At 42.1% G+C, this 11,034-nt stretch overlaps 1 non-coding gene across 1 annotated transcript; it reads right to left on the bottom strand.

Moving 5' to 3' along the window:
* Positions 1–7,982: 7,982 nt before the first annotated feature.
* LOC129856319 (U7 small nuclear RNA) lies at positions 7,983–8,037 on the bottom strand. The gene has a single exon (XR_008759727.1). It is a non-coding gene; the product is annotated as a U7 small nuclear RNA (small nuclear RNA).
* Positions 8,038–11,034: the final 2,997 nt, after the last annotated feature.

Here is an 11,034-nt window from a genome sequence, read left to right as displayed (position 1 = left end):
CTGTCAAAACCCAGGCTAGTGGAAAAAAAACACTGTATGAGCAAAAAAAACACCCATGCATGTTTAATTACAACAGGACACACACACACACGCCCACGCCCACGCCCACGCCCACGCACACACACACACACACACACACACACACACACACACACACACACACACACACACACACACACACACACACACACACACACACACACACACACACACACACACACACACTTGATTAGGCAATTTTGTCATTTTACTCATCTTAGCCTATAGTTATAATATATCTTAGAATTGCATTTTGGGTACATGCATCAAACTGGATGTCAATTTGATCCCAGAGGATAACACTTGAAAGCATTCATTAAAACACTTACGCGGAGTGTACAAAATATTAGGAACACCTGCTCTTTCCATGACATAGACTGACCAGATGAATCCAGGTGAAAGCTATGATCCCTTATTGATGTCACTTGTTAAATCCACTTCAATCAGTGTAGATGAAGGGGAGGAAACAGTTTAAAGAAGGACTTTTAAGCCTTGAGACAATTGAGACATGGATTGTGTATTTGTGCCATTCAGAGAGTGAATGGGCAAGACAAAAGATTGAAGTGCCTTTGAACGGGGTGTGGTAGTAGGTGCCAGGCAGTTTGTGTCAAGAACTGCAGCGCTGCTGGGTTTTCCACACTCAACAGTTTCCCGTGTGTATCAAGAATTGTCCACCATCCAAAGGACCTCCAGTCAACTTGACACAACTGTATTTAGACTGTTCTGATGGCAAAAGGGGGTGCAACTCAATATTAGGAAGGTGTTTTGAAATACACTGAGGTTTTGTACACTCAGTGTATTTCAAAAGTGGTCGTCCTTATCTTAGAAGGCTTTACATTTGCCATACATTCTCAATATCTAATAATTTCATCATGGTTAGTAGAATTTAACCTTTATAAATGGTTTCCCCATGTCATTTGAAAATGTGAGCCTAGCTCCCACAAATCAAATAAAATGAATAAGCATGACTTTCAGATAGCTAGCTTTGTGATAAGAAGAACATAGTGTGTTGTTCTGTAATACTACACAGGCCACAGCACAGCAAAACAATAGAGTCATCAGAGAAAGGGAGGGAGAGAAGAAAGGGAGGGAGTGTTTGTGTTTTCTCACAGGCCTGACCTCTTTTTCTGACATGTCACATTATGGTTGTACAGAACGTGTCTCCTTTGCATACAAAAGGTCAGGAAGATAAATCTAAAGCTGCATATATGACTCACATGATTCATCACGCAAAAACAGGGCCAAAGTGTTAGGCCTAATCAGATTTTTTTTAAACATAAGATGAATTATCCACTCTAGCAAGATGAATCTATGAAAACGGGAGGTGGGAGGGGATTTGAGGTATAATACAAATATACAGCTTCTCATTAAAGTGATGGCAGTGCAGTGCTGTGGGCCCCCGGCTGCTGTAAAGGAGAGTGATAGTGTGAGTTCTATTATTTTGTACCCATCGTTGGTAGGGGTGTGAGGCAGGAGACTAATTTACCCCTGCAGGTCCCAAGGATATTTGTTGGCTTTGTGACACTGGTGCTCGTTAGATAATCCATGATGATGCAACACTGTGAAATCTAACTCACTGTCAGGCGGTGTGTGTGTGTGTTGTTCCTGGCTGTGTGTGTCGTTCCTGGCTGTGTGTGCGAGTCGTTTGTGTGTGTGTCGTTCCTGGCTGTGTGTGCGAGTCGTTTGTGTGTGTGTGTGTGTATGCCTATCTTTGTGTGTGTGTGTCATTCCTGGCTGTGTTTCCCCATTCGTTACACCCCTGCTGGGACACTAATTAAGGTCCATTCATGGCCTGTATCACCAGATGCCCCCGAAATGCTCTCGCTTACCAACCAAACCTGTGTGGACAGGTGCTTCAAACCCCTCCCTGCAGGTCAGGGCGTTTAATTAACTTACTGTTGAAATAAATGGATACACTTTTGAATGTTTGCTCTCACTTGTGTGTGTGTGTGTGTGTGTGTGTGTGTGTGTGTGTGTGTGTGTGTGTGTGTGTGTGTGTGTGTGTGTGTGTGTGTGTGTGTGTGTGTGTGTGTGTGTGTGTGTGTGTGTGTGTGTGTGTGCGGGTGCGTGTGTGTGTGTTTCAATTAACTCGATGTCACAAACGTTAACCGCACGCCTTCTCTCTCTCTCACTCTCTCTCTCACTCCCTCTTTGTCGTTCTCTCTCTTTCTCTCTCTTTGTGAGAAGTATAACTTCCTCTCTGTAATGTGCAGTCTCTCTCAGCAGCTGACATGCAGAACAGATAGAGATTCAGGAAGGAAAGTAGGAGAGGTAAGGAGGAGGAGGGGAGGAGCGCAGCCATGAAGACAGGCATCACACCTCTCACACACACTGCTAATTAGAACTAATTATTAATACACTTTGATTTAGCCAGGCTCCTCCAGCATCAGGTGCCAAAATATTTATTTGACGTGTTTTACAAATGAAAGGGAATGGAACAGATTGATTGATACAGAATACTTTTTCCTTCATCACTGGATTTAAAATCAAAGAGGTTGCATTACTGGATTTCATTACTGGATTATGAATGTCAATGTTTAATTATGTACATGTAATGATGTAGTACAGTGAGATTGGGATTTTCTCTTTGTATTAAATTCAATTAGTAGATGTTGCATTTCAACAGACAGGTAGTTGGATAAAACACTGCACTTCTGTACCACAGTTAGTGCTTAGCAACATGAGGCCTCTTACTGTAATGTCTTCTGCGGAATTATCTCCCGTCTTGATCATGTTTTAGATCTGTTTTTTAGATTTAAGGGTTGATCGGATGGAGGGATGACTATTTGGTGAATGACACACAGGCCAAGAGGACAGAGGACGAGACTTAACTCAAGGTTTTAAACTGCATTCACAGGCTGACCCTGTAATACCAGCCCAGTCACTTCTGATGACAAATGACAGATGCTGTGAGCACACTGAGGAGAGAGGAATGAAGGTGGAAAGAGAGAGGGATGGAGGTTAAGAGAAATAAAGAGCTGCTTTTTCCAGATATGACATCAGTCTTGACCCATATTAAAATAGAATAGAGCAGAATGCAATATCTGTTTTTTAATAGGGTCAGGTGGACCCTTGTGTCCACTGGCCAGCTTTCAGTGTAAATTGTTATGTTGAACCTGGATGTCATAAATATACCAGTACACCATAAAATCAAATGTTGTGTATTTCTATACACTCTTAGAAAAAAGGGTTCCAAAAGGGTCCTTTGGCTGTCCCCATAGGATAACCCTTTTTGGTTCCCGGTAGAAACCTTTTTGGTTACGTGTAGAAAGAACCCTTTTGGGTCCATGTAGAACCCTGTGTGGATAGCGTTCTACGTGGAACCTAAAAGGGTTCTACATGGAACCAAAAAAGGGTTCTACCTGGAACCAAAAACGATTCTTCAAAGGGTTATCTTATGGGGACAGCTGAAGAATCCTATTAGGTTCTAGATAGCACCTTTTTTTCTAAGAGTGTAGGCAGGTCTACAGTACAATAATGACCACTCTTCAAGGCTCTGTCTGTTCGCAAATCAAAGCTAATCTAAGATAACAGAAGACACACGCTCACTGATGCCTGGAAGGTGAGAAGGTTGAAGGAGTCGTTAGAGAGAGAGCAGCTACAGTGTGTCTGTGGTCGGTGGTGGTTAACGTCCCCCCATCCCCCTCCACCCGTATCCTTCACCATCCTCACCCTCCTATAGCCCTGCAGTAATATCACACCTAAATATAACTCACCCATTAAATTACTCTGACTCCTCCACTGATCCTGCTCCTGTTGTAGTATTCCCAGTTTGGGAGAGCAGCCTTCTACGCCTTGGACTATTTAACTCATCACAGAGGCCCGACGCTGCTGTGCACTAATACCCCTGAACCTGGTGTTGTCTCGCTAGCTAGTGCACAGCTCAGGCTCCCATCAAATATAATCATCACTCTCTCCTTTAACAAAACAAAGAAATCCTCCCTGGAAGTGTGTTTTGATGCAGGTTACCATGGTAATGAGTGTGTGTTGTATCTCTTCTGAGAGCTTGTTATGTGGCAGAGCAGTGCCGGGCATCTCTGTGGCCTTGGTTCATCTGTCAAACTGGGTTTTTCTGCTTCAAAAAATAATGATCCAGGGCTGCACAGAGAGCTTGGGCTAAAGTATCTGCTTATTTAAGGTGGCTTTTGCTGCATTGTTCCATGTAGGTATCAGTAGCCTAACACCCCTGAGGAGAGGAGAAGAGGTCTATCTGCTATAGTGTTAGGCCTGTGGAGTGGTCTGCCGTGGGTTAGCTGTGGAGAGGAGAGAGCTCCGACACAGAGACAGACAAAAACAAACAAGCTCACAAGTGCTAGATGGGCTTATTAACTTGTAAGAGATACAGGGGTTGTTATGCCTGTCTGTGGGAGTTTTTACCAACAATACAAACTTTGATTTCCTGCCACGATGGATTGTACAATGAATCTTATCAAACTTTAATCCAATTGTTATATGATTCAAATTAATTAGAAGTTCATAAACAACCGGTTAGCTAACCAATGTGATGACTTTGGCCATAGGGAATAAGGCTTAGGGCAGCGTTTCCCAAACTCGGTCCTGGGGACCCCAAGGGGTGCACGTTTTGTTTTTTGCACAGCTGATATGATGAGTTCATTATTTATATCAGCTGTGTAGTGCTATGGCAAAAAAACAAAGTGTGCACCCCTTGGGGTCCCCAGTTTCTGAGTTTGGGAAACACTGGGTTAGGCGTTGTCACAGATTTTCCTCACAGTACAGACAGGAGGTGGCTCCATGGCAGGAGGTCTCTTCCAGACAGTAATGATGGCAGCAGGTGAGACAGTGTTAGACTGCGGCCTGTAGACACCGACAGAAAGCCCCTGATACCTCCTCTCCTCTCTATTGGCTGGCCTGCAGAAGGACCCTCCCCTGTGGCTACCCAAGGCCAGTCGCCCCCCTCTCCTCCTTCCATCTTCCTCCCCATTCTCCATTATAATTGAGCAGGGCTTTGAGATTTCTCCAGCCTGCCTGGTGTTTTCCCAAAGCACTGCAGCCTTAAACCCACTATTCCCTCCGTCTTAAATAATCAGAGCAGTGCATGAAGGGAAGGCTTTTTTGGACCCCTGCTAGAAAGCCAAGCGGACCAAATCAGGCAGGTCTGGGAGGGAGTCGCTTCCTAAGAGAAGGACAGAAGAGTTCATAGTAGACTGGGGAAGTAGAATTGGGTAGTAGATCTGTTAAAGGCTGGAAAAGAGAAAACAGTAATCCTACCAGGGTGTAACCTATGGCTGTGTTCCAAGAGGCACCCTGGGGCCTAGGATGACATGCTAGCTCATAGGGCTCTTGTCAAATATATGTAATAGGATGCCTTGTGTTTTTAAGATAAAAGTATGTCCATACACTCTTCAGACTATATATTTTTTTCAGGACTGGGTTGAGTTATTTTGGAACCACCGACAATGTTTCACATGTGGACTCCTGTTTACAACCTGTTACTACTGGCTTACGGCTGTCTGCAACACACTTCGACCTGGAGCTTTTGGGCTGATGATGAAATGGTGAGTAAAAAAAAGAGCTATTCTAGCAAGCTTTGTGAAAAGTTACTGACGTTCACTTCACCAAATAGCCATGGGAGCCAATGTCTGAAGTAACCAGCCTGGCCAGGCTAACACAGATCGTGACTTTTGATGACTTGTCAGGGGCTAGTAGCTTCATCGCTACCTAGGTAACATTAGCTTGATAACTAGTGAGGTAGCTAATGCCAAAAGTGGATGAAGTGGATAGGTGAAATGTCAACACAGCTGGGACACCTCTTAGTTTCTGGAGACATGTTATTGACACGGCAGCGCAACAGTAGCAAGCAAAAGAGAGTAGCTAGCTAGCTAGAAGCAGTTGTTTGCTAGCTAACTATACACGTTTGGCTGGCTAACTAGGTAGCTAGCTAAGCATAGCTAACTGTGCAGTGGTGTCATGGCGCTGGAGAAGATGGCTGACGTTTTACGTGCTACTAACCGAATATGTTCTGTTGTAAATTTTGTTGTTGTTTGTAAAAACATTTTTTTAACTTATTCTGAACATAATGTTGCTGCTACAGTGTCTTATAAGAGGGTTGGCAGGTAGCCTAGCGGTTAGAGTGTTGGTCTAGTAACTGAAACGTTGCAAGATCGAATCCCTGAGCTGACAAGGTAAAAATCTGTCTTTCTACCCCTGAACAAGGCAGTTAACCCACTGTGCGTCATTGAAAATAAGAATTTGATCTTAACTGACTTGCCTAGTTAAATAAAGGTAAAATAAAAAATATATAAAATTACCCGAAAATAACTTCTGGACATCAGAACAGTGATTACTCACCACGAACTGGCAGAAGCATTTTTTTCCATTAACGAGTACAATGAGCCTGACGTGAAGGACATAATACGTAAAGAGAAGACGGAGGTCGGGCTGCCTTCTGAGAATTTGTAGGCGATTGAATAAACCCCCACTGCCTTCCGTTCTACTAGCTAACATGCAATCATTGGAAAATAAAATTGATGATCTACGAGGAAGATTAAACTACCAACGGGACATTAAAAACTGTAATATCTTACGCTTCACGGAGTCGTGGCTGAACCATGGATTACAGGCAACATCCGCACTGAGCTAAAGTCTAGAGCTGCCGCTTTCAAGGAACGGGACTAACCCAGAAGCTTATAAGAAATCCCACTATGCCCTCTGACGAACCATCAAGCAGGCAAAGCATCAATACAGGACTAAGATCAAATCGTACTACACCAGCTCCGACGTTCGTCGGATGTGTCAGGGCTTGCAAACCATTACAGACTACAAAGGGAAGAACAGCCGAGAACAGCCTAGTGACACGAGCCTACCAGACGAGCTAAACTACTTCTATGCTTACTTCAAAGTAAATAACACTGAAACATGCATGAGAGCACCAGCTGTTCCGACTAGTCTCTGAATGTCCTTGAGAGGCCCAGCCAGAGCCAAGACTTGAACCCGATCGAACATCTCTGGAAAGACCTTAAAATAGTTGTGCAGTGACGCTCCCCATCCCACCTGACAGAGCTTGAGAGGTTCTACAGAGAATAATGGGAGAAACTCCCCAATTACAGGTGTTCCAAGCTTGTAGCGTCATACCATGAAGACGTGAGGCTGTAATTTCTAAAACCTGTTTTTGCTTGGTCATTATGGGGTATTGTGTGTAGATTGCTGAGGGGAAAAAACGATTTAATACATTTTAGAATAAGGCTGTAACATAACAACATGTGGAAAAAGTCAAGGGGTCTGAATACTTTCCGGATAATACCGGTAATACTATTGTCACACCCTGGCCTTAATATCTTTGTGTTCATTATTATTTTAGTTAGGTCAGGGTGTGACATGGGGAAGTTTGTGTGTTTTTGTATTGTATAGGGTGTTGTATGGTTTAGAGGGTTAAGGTGTATAGATGGTTTAATGTTGTGTGTAGTTGTCTAGGAAAGTCTATGGTTGCCTGAATGGGTTCCCAATTAGAGACAGCTGGTTTCTGTTGTCTCTGATTGGGAGCCATATTTAAGGTAGCCATAGGCTTTAGTTTGTTGTGGGTAATTGTCTATGGTGAACGTTTGTAGCCTGTGTGTGTGCACTACGTTTATAGCTTCACGGTCGTTTGTTGTTTTGTTAGTTTGTAAGTGTTTTGTTTCGTTTTTCCTTCTTCAAAATAAAAGAAGATGGCTTATTTTCCACATGCTGCGTTTTGGTCCGTCTCTCCCCCACACGATCGTGACAACTATACTATTCAATGTAGATATTTTGAGGACTTTACTGTGGTATTAACTGTAGTATGCTGTAGTATTTACAGTTAACTTTTGTATAAAACTGTAGTAAAAGAAAACTGTAGTATTTTCTATAGTAATTAATGTAGTGTTTTTGCAGATTGTAGTATATTCATGGCCATTACAGTAGTGTTTAGTATAGTGTTTTTTTTTTATTGTCTTTGACATAGAAGTGCAGGCTTTCTCCTTGAGGAAGCCTACTAGAGAAATACTAAAATAGCAAATTGTCCATAACCTGTAGGTAGGTAGGACTGGGGTCTGAACAGATAGTTCAGTGCTTCTTCTCTTTTCTTTTCTATAATCTGTCATGAAGGCATTATATGATCTATAATCGTGACTCATGTAGGTTTCTTACTTACGGGTGGCACAAATTGGGATATGGGGGAGGTAGTATTTACTATAGTTAGTGTTTTGAGGACATTACTGTAGTTTTTAATGCAGTGTTTTTAAAACGCAGTGTACACATTCATTTACGTAAGTTATTGTGAAGGTATACCTACGTATGTTACTGTAAATAACATAATAACTCATACAAGCCCAGAAAACTGAGAAAGAGGATTCTCTCTCTCCCCCAAAAAATAGGTCACCGATCATTATTGTCCAACCCTGCTAAAAGTAGAGTAGATTAGTGTCAGGACTACAAGAAGGCGGAACAATCATGGGTGGCTTGAATTGTGTGTTGATGTACTGTACACAGTGGGTAGGATCCTGACAGCCTAAAGGGAGCAGGCCAGTGACAAGGCAGTCTGGTGGGGACAACAACGTCAACATCAGCAAGACAAAGGAGCTGGTCGTGGACTACAGGAAACGGGGCTGAGCACTACCCCATACACATCGACAGGGTTGTAGTGGAGCGGGACGAGAGCTTCAAGTTCCTCAGTGTCCACATCACAAATGAATTAACATGGTCCACACATACCAACACAGTCGTGAAGAAGGCACGACAATGCCTCTTCCCTCTCAGGAGGCTGAAAAGATTAGGCATGGACCTTCAGATCCTGAAAAAGTTCAACATCTGCACCATTGAGAGCATCTTGACTGACTGCATTACTGCTTAATATGGCAACTGCTTGGCATCTGACCGTACTTCTTTATTTTTGTTTTTGTATATGTATTCCTTTCTTTTTTTTCTTTAGAGCGTGTAAATTGACGTGAATGTTGTTGACAATATTTACAAAGCAAATAAAAACAACAACAAACAAAGGCTTTCTGCAAGGCAATAAAGGCAGATTGAAGCTCCGAACTAGCCTGGTCAGCCATGGGGCCAATAGCATACACAACAGTGTCATCTGCATACAGGTGAAAGTGTTTTAATTTTTAATTTAAATTGTAAAAAGAACCGGACCAAGAATCGATCCCTGTGGGACACCCTTTGTTATGTCCAGAAAACCTGATTGAACACCATCAGAAAATACACACTGCATTCTTTCCGTGAAATAATTTTCAAACCAGCTTCACACAGGTTCGTTCAGGCCTATTGTAGAAAACCTCTGAATATGTAATGAGTGATCCAAGGTGTCAAAAGCCTTAGACAGGTCAATAAAAAAGTTTGCACAGTGTTTCTTCCTTTCCATACAATGAATAACATAATTTAAAACCATAGAAGCACAGAGATGGTGCTATGAACAGGTCTGAAACCCGACTGATGATCATTTAGAATACATTTCAGAGTTAAAAAGGATCTAAGTTGAGTACTTACCAAGGATTCTAAGATTTTAGCTAGGCAAGAGCGTCTGGAAATGGGCGATATTATTTAAGTCACACGGGTCAACACCTTAATGAAGGGGGAGTACATGGGCTGCTTTCCATAATAATAATAATAATAATTATAATATTAATAATAATGTATTAATGCATAAAAAGTAATAATACATTAATGTATTAAAATAATCAATATTTGTTCATAAAACATGTATTTTTGTGTACAGTTGCATTATAGATTGCAGTCCTGTTAAGTGAAAACACAAACTGTAGTTAACTGGGTCGGGTCCTAAGGAAACCCTAATTTGGTCTGTAAAGATGTGCCAGTGTAAGCTAGCCTCCGATGGGAAGTCAAATCAATGAGATGGTCTAGGCTCATAATTACTGCTCCTAAGGCCAGAGTAAGGAGAAATCAATAAAGTTAAGTATACAAAGCAAGAGGAGATGCCGTAGCGTTCAACACGAAGCAGACACACTTCATCAACCACATTCACTCACTCAGCAGTCACAGCACAACACCCTCCTCCCACTTTACAAACACACACACACATGCACGCATGCACACACACACGCACACGCACAAACACGCGCACACACACACACACTAATTCACAACAAGTTATTGTTATAATTAACTCTAATAATGTGATTGAAAGTGACAACAAAATAAAAAAAGATCAATCAAGTAATGATAATAAAGAAAAAAAAGATACCCTTGATTTGGAAATCGCCATGTTTCTCATTCATGAGTTATTGATTTAGCAATGTATCTATAAAACAGCTGGGTTTTTCCCTTCTCATTGTGCTTCTCTTTGCATTTTTTTCATCACTCCAGTGCAGAAATGTAAATGCTCTTCACGCTAATTCTACATCCCATTCTAAAGCTGTTTTAAAGCCACTTTAAAGTTATTCTAATAGTATTTCCATCCTTCCCAAGTAAAAAAGCCAAATTACATTTTAATGACCAACGCCCCACTTTCCTCTTATCTCTTCTCTTCCTCTCCTATATTAAAAGTGACTATCTGATAGCTACTTTGCACGATGGCCGAGGCTGATCCCTGGCAGATCTGGTTCTGAAATAATTATGACCAGCTTTGTGCACTGTTGGGGCTCTGATTAAAAGTAGTGCGCTATGTAAGGAATAGGGTGCCCTTTGGGATGCAGATTAATCTTCCATCATCAGAACCTCACTAAACAGAAGCTAGAAGCAGACAATGCTGCATATCATCCATCCACTCTCATTAATGAATGCATGTATCAATCTTATCCGCTCAAGTAGAGTGCACTTTCATACTAAAACACAACTCCACCTAAAAATGTTTTTATTGTAATGCAATCCCACTCTCCTCCTCCTTCTCACCTCTTCTCTTTTCTTCCATGTGCACAGATAGAGGATAGAGCCTCTGTGGCTGAAAGCAAGTTGCCCAAAAACTCTGTTTTGCCACCAGTTGGTGGTGGCACTCAATCCATAGCTGGTTGAAAAAATTCAGTGGTGCTGGTACTAGAAAACATTCTTGTGGACAGC

This window comes from Salvelinus fontinalis, chromosome 5 (genome assembly GCF_029448725.1).
Source record: "Salvelinus fontinalis isolate EN_2023a chromosome 5, ASM2944872v1, whole genome shotgun sequence".
NCBI classification, from domain to species: domain Eukaryota; kingdom Metazoa; phylum Chordata; class Actinopteri; order Salmoniformes; family Salmonidae; genus Salvelinus; species Salvelinus fontinalis.
Note: the sequence above shows the minus strand (reverse complement) of the source record. Positions and strands in the feature narration are given on the sequence as shown.